Below are 13,856 nucleotides of genomic sequence, written 5' to 3'. Positions count from 1 at the left end.
CCTTCTCCCTGTTGTGTGAAAACTTAAAACCATCAACTTTGGGAGAGAGTAGCAAAGCGAGAAGAGAGAGAGAGAGACAGAAAGAGACAGAGAGAGTGAGAGCGAAAGATACAGAGAGAGACAGAGAGAGAGAGAGACAGAGAGAGACAGAAAGAGAGACAGAGAGAGACAGAAAGAGACAGATAGAGACAGAAAGAGAGAGACAGAGAGAGACAGAAAGAGAGAGACAGAGAGAGACAGAGAGCGACAGAGAGAGAGAGAGAGAGAGAGAACGAACAGCACCACAGTTCTGGGAACAGCCAACGCCTGCGGAGGGGGAGAACAGCTAACTAAAGTACAATACATATAGTATAAAGTACACTACATATAGTATAAAGTACACTACATATAGTATAAAGTACACTACATATAGTATAAAGTACACTACATGCTACAGACTTTCTGCAACGGAACAATGATTATCAAATTACTTCAATCTTTATTTAGTAGTTTGTCATTTTCAGGGTTTAAATAAAACTACAGTACAGTGGTAATAGTTATATATATGCCTTCTTTCATTCTTAGCCTTGTATTATACAAATCTAAAACAAACCCCCAACTATGGGATATATCAAACTGCCCTCACAAGGCTATGAATTATGGGCCCAACTGTCCTGAGGGCACGTAATAATATGCAACGTGTGCTTTAGTCAATACATGTATCCTCTTCATCATCATCAACATAACTGGGGTTTCATGTCCTCAGATGTTCCTCAAAGAATTTCCCTGAGAACTGGTCACAACGTTGTGTTCCTACGTTGCATCCTTATGCTAAGCATGGCTTCACGGTTACATCGCAATCGATCCGTTCAAAATAATATACTAAACCACCAAGCAATAACTATACCTTTATCTTATTAACATAACATCTGTTCCCATTTATATATTTCAACATAAAAGTCTAGTGACACACGTACTGTTCTTACAAATGTCATTAAATATAAGACAATTACATACCTTTCCATTTGGAAAAGTGTACAATCAAATCAGAACCGTCACTACAGTAATATCAAAACGGATGTCATCATCTCACACTACTAAAGCACTTCATTCACAGATGTGTGTGGGTGCATGACTCTGCAGATAGATATTTATTCATTCCACTGACATTCTATATACAGAAAACGCAAAGCAAATATACAACAGCTCTTTCCTACAGATGGTAACAATGAAACAGTGACCGTAACAACAACTGCAGAAAAACATTCACGCTTTTAAAACAGAAATTAGAAATATGATTGAGAATAATATGGAATTACTATTTTAGCCTTGAATGCTCTGTTTCAGTTGCATGAAACGCTAACTCCACTCAACGGTTTCCATGTGCGATGTTCAACACAAGGCATAGAGGGTGTTCTGTGCCCAACTCTCAGTCTCACAGAGTTACAGCAGTCTCACAGTCTCCGAGATACAGCAGTCTCACAGTCTCCGAGATACAGCAGTCTCACAGTCTCCGAGTTGCAGCAGTCTCACAGTCTCCGAGATACAGCAGTCTCACAGTCTCCGAGTTGCAGCAGTCTCACAGTCTCCGAGATACAGCAGTCTCACAGTCTCTGAGATACAGCAGTCTTACAGTCTCCGAGTTACAGCAGTCTCACAGTCTCCGAGATACAGCAGTCTCACAGTCTCCGAGATACAGCAGTCTCACAGTCTCCGAGATACAGCAGTCTCACAGTCTCCGAGTTACAGCAGTCTCACAGTCTCCGAGATACAGCAGTCTCACAGTCTCCGAGTTACAGCAGTCTCACAGTCTCCAGATCTCACAGTCTCTGAGATACAGCAGAGTTACAGCAGTCTCACAGTCTCCGAGTTACAGCAGTCTCACAGTCTCCGAGATACAGCAGTCCGAGATACAGTCCTCACAGTCTCCGAGATACAGCAGTCTCACAGTCTCTGAGATACAGCAGTCTCACAGATACAGCAGTCAGTCTCACAGCAGTCACACAGTCTCCTTACAGTTACACAGCATACAGCAGTCTCACAGTCTCCGAGTTACAGCAGTCTCACAGTCTCCGAGATACAGCAGTCTCACAGTCTCCGAGATACAGCAGTCTCACAGTCTGTCTCTCACAGTCTCCGAGATACAGCAGTCTCACAGTCAGCAGTCTCACAGCAGTCTCACAGTCTCCGAGTTACAGCAGTCTCACATCTCTGTCTCACAGTCTCCGAGATACAGCAGTCTCACTGTCTCCGAGTTACAGAAGTCTCACAGTCTCCGAGTTACAGCAGTCTCACAGTCTCCGAGATACAGCAGTCTCACAGTCTCCGAGTTACAGCAGTCTCACAGTCTCTGAGATACAGAAGTCTCACAGTCTCCGAGTTACAGCAGTCTCACATTCTGTCTCACAGTCTCCGAGATACAGCAGTCTCACAGTCTCCGAGATACAGCAGTCTCACAGTCTCCGAGATACAGCAGTCTCACAGTCTCCGAGATAAAGCAGTCTCACAGTCTCCGAGATAAAGCAGTCTCACAGTCTCCGAGATACAGCAGTCTCACAGTCTCCGAGATACAGCAGTCTCACAGTCTCCGAGTTACAGCAGTCTCACAGTCTCCGAGTTACAGCAGTCTCACATTCTGTCTCACAGTCTCCGAGTTACAGCAGTCTCACAGTCTCCGAGTTACAGCAGTCTCACAGTCTCCGAGATACAGCAGTCTCACAGTCTCCGAGTTACAGCAGTCTCACAGTCTCCGAGATACAGCAGTCTCACAGTCTCCGAGTTACAGCAGTCTCACAGTCTCCGAGTTACAGCAGTCTCACAGTCTCCGAGTTACAGCAGTCTCACAGTCTCCGAGATACAGCAATCTCACAGTCTCCGAGATACAGCAGTCTCACAGTCTCCGAGTTACAGCAGTCTCACAGTCTCCGAGTTACAGCAGGCTCAATAATTAAGACTAATAATGAAAACCTGGTGAGTTCCCATAGTGTGGCCTCCTCACACCACCATACAAACAGGTCTTCTTTTTGTCTCTCGGTGGACAGTCTTACAACATGGCAGTGCTATGACAAAGATTTCAGGTGGTCATTTTCATTTTACAGTACCATACCAGTACCATATTACAGTACCATATTTACAGTACCATACCAGTACCATATTACAGTACCATATTTACAGTACCATACCAGTACCATATTTACAGTACCATACCAGTACCATACCAGTACCATACCAGTACCATATTTACAGTACCATACCAGTACCATATTTACAGTACCTTACCAGTACCATATTTACAGTACCATACCAGTACCATATTACAGTACCATATTTTAAAGAAATGGAATAGGATCTTGAAGCTGCGATCCATAGCGGTGAAACTGCGATATTAAGACAACAAAGACGTTACTTCAAAACAAAAGCTAATTTCCTCAAAACAAAAACAATAACAAATGTGCCCTGGGGGGCACTACTTTCTAAACTACTGGCTGATATTATACAATGTTTAGAGTGAATAGTCAATAAGGAGGTGAACATTTGAGGTTGAAATGACTCCGTACCGACCCGATTCAAGCACTGGGAGACTGACCCCGCTGGCCACCCTCTGGTCAGGAGGACAGAGCGAGACAGTCAGTGGTCCTCTACTTCTCCTCCACCAGCCCTGTGGCCCGTTAGCGGGCAGAGTGTTCAGATAGGAACGTACGGTGTAGAACAGATACATTAGATGGAATAGGAAATCCTGTCAGTTCTCCTCATTCTATTTCACATCACTGAATACACCTCCTGTGGAGGGTACGGACATCAGAGTGCTGCACTGGGGCTGCGGTGAGTGCTGATCCATGGTAAATGGAGCCTTGAACAGCTCCTCAAGTTCTCAATCCCAGCAGCTGAGAATGGGCGGGGTGGGCAGACTAAGAGAGACGAATTGTGGAATTCTGAGGGGCGGAATTGTAATCATGGAATCCCGACTCAAAGCTCTGTGGTCTCCCAGCTGACCTCGCGTGGAATCTGATGTCATTTAGTCCCCGTGTGGATGGTGGTGACCGTGGAGGGGCGTGGCCGGGGCACCTCCACCACTGCCTCTGGTGCCACCGCCTCTGGTTCTACATGTGGTTCCACTCCGATGCTAACGGGGGCGCTGCAGGCTGCAGGGGAGGATGGCAGAGGAGGCAGAGTGGACAGAGGTTGTAGAGGACCTGAGGGGAGAAGCAGAGACGATAACCTCAATGACTCGACGAGCACAATCACTAAAGTATTAGTGGAAACCAATCAATGACGGAACAAAAATCCTTTAATAGACCCCAACAGAGGCAACCGGACACGGCCTGCTCCCCACATCATAAAGTAAAGGAGTCACTCACTAACCGTCTTTGCGTGAGAGGGAGGCACAGTCTACAGACATGCTCTTGGCTGGCATAGAATTCTGTCCTGGTTGGTCCACACTCACACTGCTTCCAAAGCTGCCGCCCAGACTACTGCCTAACTGGAGACGCCTCATATGACGGATCACTGCTGTGGCGTTAAACGCTTGCTGTGGAGGAGACAGCGAGATAGAGGAGGCAGGGAGGGAGAGGAGGCAGGGAGGGAGAGGGGGAAGGGAGGGAGAGGGGGAAGGGAGGGAGAGGGGAGGAGGGAGGGGAGGGGGAAGGGGGGAAGGGGGAAGGGGGAGAGGAGGGAGGGGAGGAAGGGAGAGGAGGCAGGGAGGGAGAGGAGGCAGGGAGGGAGAGGAGGGGAGAGGGGGAAGGGGGAGAGGGGGAAGGGAGGGAGAGGGGGGGAAGGGAGGGGGCAGGGGGGGTAGGGAGGGAGAGGAGGCAGGGAGGGAGAGGGGAAGGGAGGGAGGGAGAAGGGGGGAAGGGGGAAGGGAGGGAGGGGAAGGGAGGGAAGGGGGAAGGGAGGGAGAGGGGAAGGGAGGGAGAGGAGGCAGGGAGGGAGAGGAGGCAGGGAGGGAGAGGAGGCAGGGGGAAGGGAGGGAGAGGGGGAAGGGAGGAGGAAGGGAGGGAGAGGGGGAGGGAGGGAGGGGGAGGGAGGGGGAAGGGAGGGAGAGGGGGAAGGGAGGGGAGGGGGAGGAGGGAGAGGGGGAGGGGAGAGGGGGAAGGGAGGGGAGGGGGAGAGGAGGCAGGGAGGGAGAGGGGGAGGCAGGGAGGGAGGGGGAAGGGAGGGAGAGGGGGAAGGGAGGGAGAGGGGGAAGGGAGGGAGAGGGGGCAGGGAGGGAGAGGAGGCAGGAGGGAGAGGGGGAAGGGAGGGGGAGGGAGGAGAGGGGAAGGGGAGGGGGAGAGGGGAGGCAGGGAGGGAGAGGAGGGAGGCAGGGGAGGGGGAGGGAGGGGAGGAAGGGAGGGAGAGGGGGAAGGGAGGGAGGGAGGGAGGGGGAAGGGAGGGAGGGAGGGGAAGGGAGGGAGGGAGGGGGAAGGGAGGGAGAGGAGGAGGGAGGAGGGAGGGGAGGGGGAAGGGGAGAGGGGGAAGGAGGGAGAGGGGGAAGGGAGGGAGAGGGGGCAGGGAGGGAGAGGAGGCAGGGAGGGAGAGGGGGAAGGGAGGGAGAGGGGGCAGGGAGGGAGAGGGGGAAGGGAGGGAGAGGGGGCAGGGAGGGAGAGGAGGCAGGGAGGGAGAGGGGGAAGGGAGGGAGAGGGGGAAGGGAGGGAGAGGGGGAAGGGAGGGAGAGGGGGAAGGGAGGGAGAGGAGGCAGGGAGGGAGGGGGAAGGGAGAGGGCAGGAAGGGAGAGGAGGAGGGGGGAAGGGGGAGGGGAGAGGGGGAAGGGAGGGAGAGGGGGCAGGGAGGGAGAGGAGGCAGGGAGGGGAGAGGGGGAAGGGAGGGGGGGAGGGAGGGGGCAGGGGGGGAGGGAGAGGGGGCAGGGAGGGGGAGAGGAGGGGGAAGGGAGGAGAGAAGGGAGGGAGAGGGGGCAGGGAGAGAGGAGGCAGGGAGGGGAGAAGGGGGAAGGGGGAGGGAGAGGGGGCAGGGAGGGAGAGGAGGCAGGGAGGGAGAGGGGGGAGGGAAGGGAGGGAGAGGGGGAAGGGAGGGAGAGGGGGAAGGGAGGGAGAGGGGGAAGGGAGGGAGAGGAGGCAGGGAGGGGAGGGGGAGGGAGGGAAGGGGGAGGGAGGGAGAGGGGGAAGGGAGGGGGAGGCAGGGGGGGAAGGGAGGGAGGGAGAGGGGGCAGGGAGGGAGAGGGGGCAGGGAGGGAGAGGGGAAGGGAGGGAGGGAGAGGGGGAAGGGAGGGAGAGGGGGGGAGGGAGGGAGGGAGAGGGGGCAGGGAGGGAGAGGAGGCAGGGAGGGAGAGGGGGAAGGGAGGGAGAGAGGGGGAAGGGAGGGGAGAGGGGGAAGGGAGGGAGGGAGAGGGGGAAGGGAGGGAGAGGGGGCAGGGAGGAGAGGGGGGAGGAAGGGAGGAGGAGGGGAGGGGAGGGGAGGGAGGAGACAGCGAGATAGAGGAGGCAGGGAGGGAGAGGGGGAAGGGAGGGAGAGGGGGAAGGGAGAGGGGGAGGGAGGGAGAGGGGGAAGGGAGGGAGAGGGGGCAGGGAGGGAGAAAGAGAGAGGAGGCAGGGAGGGGAGGCAGGGAGGGAGAGAGAGAGAGAGGGTTGGCATATGCAAATAGAGGAGGTTGACAAATACAGTAAACATACACAAAAAAACAATCATTGTATGAGTAGAACCTACCCTCCATTTGCTTTTGGCAAAGTTTTTCCTCATCTGCCGACTGACTGATTCATGGATGTTCTTGCAGAGAGCCGTGTCCCCAGCAATCCTGAGATACAAAGACACACCATAAAGGACAAGTAGATTAATGTTTTCTTTTGACACAGTTAGTGGTCAGTTCCTGGCCTGGATATCTATCAAGCACCAGCTCTGAGCTACTGGATGTCTCACATTCTATAATACACACCTGTTACAACACACCTGTCACAACACACCTGTTACAACACACCTGTCACAACACACCTGTTACAACACACCTGTTACAACACACCTGTTACAACACACCTGTCACAACACACCTGTTACAGCACACCTGTCACAACAAAACCATTGTGAGTCTATTTAAACGCTATCAAACCACCTGCCAAAGACGTAACAGCAAGACGTAACAGGGCCAAGGCGTAACAGGGCCAAGACACAACAACAAGGTGTAACAGGGCAAAGACATAAAAGGGCCAAGGCATAACAGGGCCAAGGCATAACAGGGCCAAGACATAAAAGGGCCAAGACACAACAACAAGGCGTAACAGGGCAAAGACATAAAAGGGCCAAGGCATAACAGGGCCAAGGCATAACAGGGCCAAGGCATAACAGGGCCAAGACATAACAGGGCCAAGACACAACAACAAGGCGTAACAGGGCCAAGACACAACAGGGCCAAGACGTAACAGGGCCAAGATGTAACAGGCCAAGACGTAACAGGGCCAAGATGTAACAGGGCCAAGATGTAACAGGGCCAAGACGTAACAGGGCCAAGACGTAACAGGGCTAGACGTAACAGGGCCAAGATGTAACAGGGCCAAGATGTAACAGGGCCAAGACGTAACAGGGCCAAGACGTAACAGGGCCAAGATGTAACAGGGCCAAGACGTAACAGCAAGACACAACAGGGCCAAGGCATAACAGGGCCAAGGCATAACAGGGCCAAGACGTAACAGGGCCAAGACATAACAGGGCCAAGGCATAACAGGGCTAAGACATAACAGGGCCAAGACGTAACAGGGCGTAACAGGGCCAAGACATAACAGGGCCAAGGCATAACAGGGCCAAGACATAACAGGGCCAAGACATAAAAGGGCCAAGGCTAACAGGGCCAAGGCGTAACAGGGGCAAGACCTAACAGGGCCAAGACGTAACAGGGCCAAGACATAACAGGGCCAAGGCATAACAGGGCCAAGACATAACAGGGCCAAGACATAACAGGGCCAAGACATAAAAGGGCCAAGGCTTAACAGGGCCAAGGCGTAACAGGGGCAAGACCTAACAGGGCCAAGACGTAACAGGGCCAAGACATAACAGGGCCAAGGCATAACAGGGCCAAGACATAACAGGGCCAAGACATAACAGAGCCAAGACACAACAACAAGGCGTAACAGGGCCAAGACATAACAGGCCAAGACGTAACAGGGCCAAGACGTAACAGGGGCAAGACATAACAGGCCAAGATGTAACAGGGCCAAGATGTAACAGGGCCAAGACGTAACAGGGCCAAGACGTAACAGGGCCAAGATGTGACGCCAAGACATAACAGGGCCAAGACATAACAGGCCAAGATGTAACAGGGCCAAGACGTAACAGGGCCAAGACGTAACAGGGCCAAGATGTAACAGGGCCAAGACATAACAGGGCCAAGACGTAACAGGGCCAAGACGTAACAGGGCCAAGATGTAACAGCAAGGCGTAACAGGTCCAAGACGTAACAGGGCCAAGACGTAACAGGGCCAAGACGTAACAGCAAGACTTAACAGGCCAATGATTAGATGCCTAAAAGTCCTATCCCTATTCTCCATTTGCCAACCACCCACATATTGTCTCTGTCATTAAAGCTAGAATCAGGGATTTGTTGTGCAGCTAAATGGCAGCCCCACCACTTGATGAACATTGAATAGATTCCCAAACCCCAGACAGTAGCATTAGGTCTGGCCCGGGCCAGGGAGAGACATGATAATGGTTGATTAGTCTGCATCCCAAATGGCACCCTATTCCTTATATAGTGTACTACTTTGACCAGGGTCCGTAGGGCCTTTACAGGTAATAGGGTGCCTTTTGGAACGTAGCCACTGCCTCTGCATTCTCCAAGCATCCTTCAGGACGCAGCCTGCTAATTGGCACCCATTCATTCAGCAGATTTGCCTCCCTCTCTCTTGCCCTCTCTCCCTCCCTCTTTTTCTCTTTCTCTGTCTCTCTGGGGTATGATGGGGTATTGTATGGTGTGATATGGTATTGTGTGGTGGGTGGGGTATGGTGTCGTGAGGTGGGGTATGGTATGGTGTGGTGGGGTATGGAGTGGTGTGGTGTGGTATGGTGTGATATGGTATTGTGTGGTGGGGTATGGTGTCGTGAGGTGGGGTGGGGTGGGGTATGGTATGGTGTGGTGGGGTATGGAGTGGTGTGGTGTGGTATGGTGTGATATGGTATTGTGTGGTGGGGTATGGTGTCGTGAGGTGGGGTGGGGTGGGGTATGGTATGGTGTGGTGGGGTATGGAGTGGTGTGGTATGGTATGGTGTGATATGGTATTGTGTGGTGTGGTATGGTGGGGTATGGTGTGGTGTGGTATGGTATGGTATGGTGTGATATGGTATTGTGTGGTGTGGTGTGGTGTGGTATGGTGTGGTGGCTGGGGTATGGTATGATGTGGTGTGGTGGGGTATGGAGTGGTGTGGTATGGTGTGGTGTGGTGGGGTATGGTGTGGTGTGATAGGGTGGGGTATGGTGTGGTGGGGTGGGGTATGGTGTGGTGGGGTATGGTATTGTGTGGTGGGGTATGGTGTGGTGTGGTGGGGTATGGTGTGGTGTGATAGGGTGTGGTATAGTATGGTGTGGTATAGTATGGTATGGTGTGGTATAGTATGGTGTGGTATTATATGGTGTGGTATGGTGTGACAGGGTGGGGTATGGTGGGGTATGGTGTGGTGTGGTATGGTATGGTATGGTGTGATATGGTATTGTGTGGTGTGGTGTGGTGTGGTATGGTGTGGTGGCTGGGGTATGGTATGATGTGGTGTGGTGGGGTATGGAGTGGTGTGGTATGGTGTGGTGTGGTGGGGTGTGGTGTGGTGTGGTGTGGTGGGGTATGGTGTGGTGTGGTGGGGTGGGGTATGGTATTGTGTGGTGGGGTATGGTGTGGTGTGGTGGGGTATGGTGTGGTATGGTGTGGTGGGGTATGGTGTGGTATGGTATGGTGGGGTATAGTGTGGTATGGTATGGTATAGTATTGTCATGACTGTCCTGATCAGGTCAGGTTACAGAAGACCACAACCCTACAGATTATCTCTCAACCCCAACAAAGGAGGAGAGATCTAGGGGTCTGAAGATGTGGGGGTTTTATGACCCCTCACACCCCTGGTAAATCTCAGGCTACAGACAAATGATTTTGTCCTGTTACTATGGAGAACCAGCCTCAGAACATTAAACATGAAATAAAGGGACTTTGGAACAATGGTTTCCGTCAGCCACAATGGTGGTCATGACGATAGACGGAATATGAAAATGTATGTCATTTTTGTTTTGTTATTAAAGGTTAATAGATGTCGTTATTACGAAAACATTGTAACGTTAAGAGTTTTCCTAGTATATGTGTGATGTTTATACATTGTGCGTTGTGTGGAAAATATCCAAATCAAAAGAGAATGTTTTGGTAAAGAAGAAATGTGTCAGTAGTCTAAAATTGGATTGGTATTGGTGTGGTATAGTATGGTATGTTGTGGCGTGGTGGGGTATGGTATGGTGTGGTATAGTATGGTATGGTGGGGTATGGTATGGTGTGGTATAGTATAGTATGGTGTGGTATAGTATGGTGTGGTATAGTATAGTATGGTGTGGTATAGTATGGTGTGGTGTGGTGTGGTATAGTATGGTATAGTATGGTGTGGTATAGTATAGTATGGTGTGGTATAGTATGGTATGGTGTGGTATAGTATGGTATGGTATAGTGTGGTGTGGTATAGTATGGTATGGTATGGTGTGGTATAGTACGGTATGGTATAGTATCAGGGTATGGTATGGTGTGGTATAGTATGGTGGGGTATAGTGGTATAGTATGGTATGGTGTGGTATAGTATGGTATGGTATAGCATAGTATGGTGTGGTATAGCATAGTATGGTATGGTATAGTATCGTATGGTATGGTATAGTATGGAACAATATAGCATAGCATGGTGTGGTATAGTATGGTGTGGTATAGTATGGTATTGTGTGGTATAGTATGGTATGGTGTGGTATAGTATGGTATGGTGTGGTATAGTATGGTGTGTATAGTGGGGTATGGTGTGGTATGGTATGGTATGGTATGGTTGGTATAGTATGGTATGGTATAGTATGGTATGTGTGGTATAGTATGGTGTGGTATAGTGTGGTATAGTGTGGTGTGGTATACCATGGTTTGGTATACCCTATGGATGGTATAGTATCAACAAATGGTATGGTATAGTATGGTGGGGTATAGTATAGTATGGTGTGGTATAGTATGGTGTGGTGTGGTATAGTATGGTATGGTGTGGTATAGTATGGTATGGTGTGGTATGGTATGGTGTGGTATAGTATGGTATGGTGTGGTATGGTATAGTATGGTGTGGTATAGTATGGTGTGGTATAGTATAGTATAGTATGGTGTGGTATAGTATAGTATGGTGTGGTATAGTATGGTATGGTGTGGTATAGTGTGGTACAGTATGGTATAGTATAGTATGGTATGGTATAGTATAGTATGGTATGGTATAGTATGGTGGGGTATAGTATGCTATAGTATGGTATAGTATAGTATGGTGTGGTGTAGTATAGTATAGTATGGTGTGGTATAGTATAGTATGGTATGGTATAGTATGGTATAGTATAGTTTCGTTTAGTATAGTATGGTGTGGTATAGTATGGTGTGGTATAGTATGGTATGGTGTGGTATGGTATGGTGTGGTATAGTATGGTATGGTGTGGTATAGTATAGTATAGTATGGTATAGTATGGTGTGGTATAGTATAGTATGGTGTGGTATAGTATGGTGTGGTGTGGTATAGTATGGTATGGTGTGGTATAGTGTGGTATAGTATGGTGTGGTATAGTATGGTATGGTGTGGTGTGGTATAGTATGGTATGGTGTGGTATAGTATGGTATGGTGTAGTATGGTATGGTATAGTATGGTGTGGTATAGTATGGTGTGGTATAGTATGGTGTGGTATAGAGTGGTGTGGTATAGTATGTTATGGTGTGGTATAGTATAGTGTGGTGTGGTATATAGTATGGTATGTATAGTATGGCGTGGTATAGTATGGTATGGTGTGGTATAGTATGGTATGGTGTGGTATAGTATGGTATGGTATAGTATGGCGTGGTATAGTATGGTATGGTATGGTGTGGTATAGTATATGGTATATTATGGTGTGATATAGTATGGTATGGTGTGGTATAGTATGGTATGGTGTGGTATAGTATGGTATAGTATAGTATAGTATGGTATAGTATGGTGTGGTATAGTATGGTATGGTATAGTATGGTATAGTATGGTATGGTGTGGTATAGTATGGTGTGTTATAGTATGGTATAGTATGGTATGGTGTGGTATAGTATAGTATGGTGTGGTATAGTATGGTGTGGTGTGGTATAGTATGGTATGGTGTGGTATAGTGTGGTACAGTATGGTGTGGTATAGTATGGTATGGTATGGTATAGTGTGGTGTGGTATAGTATGGTATGGTATGGTGTGGTATAGGTATACCGTGTGGTATAGTATGGTATGGTGTGGTATAGTGTGGTGTGGTATAGTATGGTATAGTATGGTATGGTGTGGTATAGTATGGTGTGGTATAGTATGGTATAGTATGGTATGGTGTGGTATAGTATGGTATGGTATAGTATAGTATGGTGTGGTATAGTATGGTATAGTGTGGTATAGTATAGTATGGTATAGTATGGTGTGGTTTAGTATGGTATGGTATAGTATGGTATGGTGTGGTATAGTATGGTATGGTATGGTGTGGTATAGTATGGTATGGTATAGTATGGTATAGTGTGGTGTGGTATAGTATGGTATGGTATAGTATGGTATGGTGTGGTATAGTATGGTGTGTTATAGTATGTTATAGTATGGTATGGTGTGGTATAGTATGGTATGGTATAGTATGGTATGGTGTGGTATAGTATGGTATGGTATAGTATGGTATAGTGTGGTGTGGTATAGTATGGTATGGTATAGTATGGTATGGTGTGGTATAGTATGGTGTGTTATAGTATGGTATAGTATGGTATGGTGTGGTATAGTATGGTATGGTATAGTATAGTATGGTATAGTATGGCGTGGTATAGTATGCTATAGTATAGTATGGTGTGGTATAGTATGGTATGGTATAGTATGGTACAGTATAGTATGGTGTGGTATAGTATGGTGTGGTATAGTATGGTATGGTGTGGTGTGGTGTGGTATAGTATGGTATGGTATAGTATGGTGTGGTTTAGTATGGTATGGTATAGTATGGTATGGTGTGGTATAGTATGGTATGGTATAGTATGGTGTTGTATAGTATGGTATGGTATAGTATGGTATGGTGTGGTATAGTATGGTATGGTGTGGTGTGGTATAGTATGGTATGGTATAGTATGGTATAGTGTGGTGTGGTATAGTATGGTATGGTATAGTATGGTATGGTGTGGTATAGTATGGTGTGTTATAGTATGGTATAGTATGGTATGGTGTGGTATAGTATGGTATGGTATAGTATGGTATGGTGTGGTGTGGTATAGTATGGTATGGTATAGTATGGTATAGTGTGGTGTGGTATATTATGGTATGGTATAGTATGGTATGGTGTGGTATAGTATGGTGTGTTATAGTATGGTATAGTATGGTATGGTGTGGTATAGTATGGTATGGTATAGTATAGTATGGTATAGTATGGCGTGGTATAGTATGCTATAGTATAGTATGGTGTGGTATAGTATGGTATGGTATAGTATGGTATGGTATAGTATAGTATGGTGTGGTATAGTATGGTGTGGTGTGGTATAGTATGGTATGGTGTGGTATAGTATGGTATGGTGTGGTATAGTATGGTATGGTGTGGTATGGTATGGTGTGGTATAGTATGGTATGGTGTGGTATAGTATGGTGTGGTATAGTGTGGTATAGTGTGGTGTGGTATAGTATGGTATGGTTTGGTATAGTATGGCGTGGTATAGTATGGTATGGTGTGGTATAGTATAGTATGGTAT

The 13,856-nt window shown here is 48.6% G+C and overlaps 1 pseudogene; it reads right to left on the bottom strand.

Moving 5' to 3' along the window:
• Window positions 1-2,144: 2,144 nt before the first annotated feature.
• The window catches only part of LOC118370359 (calcium/calmodulin-dependent protein kinase type 1D-like), a 77,713-nt pseudogene continuing 66,001 nt past the window's right edge, over window positions 2,145-13,856 (bottom strand).

The sequence above is a fragment of the Oncorhynchus keta genome, chromosome 17, assembly GCF_023373465.1.
Source record: "Oncorhynchus keta strain PuntledgeMale-10-30-2019 chromosome 17, Oket_V2, whole genome shotgun sequence".
Lineage (NCBI taxonomy): Eukaryota > Metazoa > Chordata > Actinopteri > Salmoniformes > Salmonidae > Oncorhynchus > Oncorhynchus keta.
This window is presented reverse-complemented; position numbering and strand designations above follow the sequence as displayed.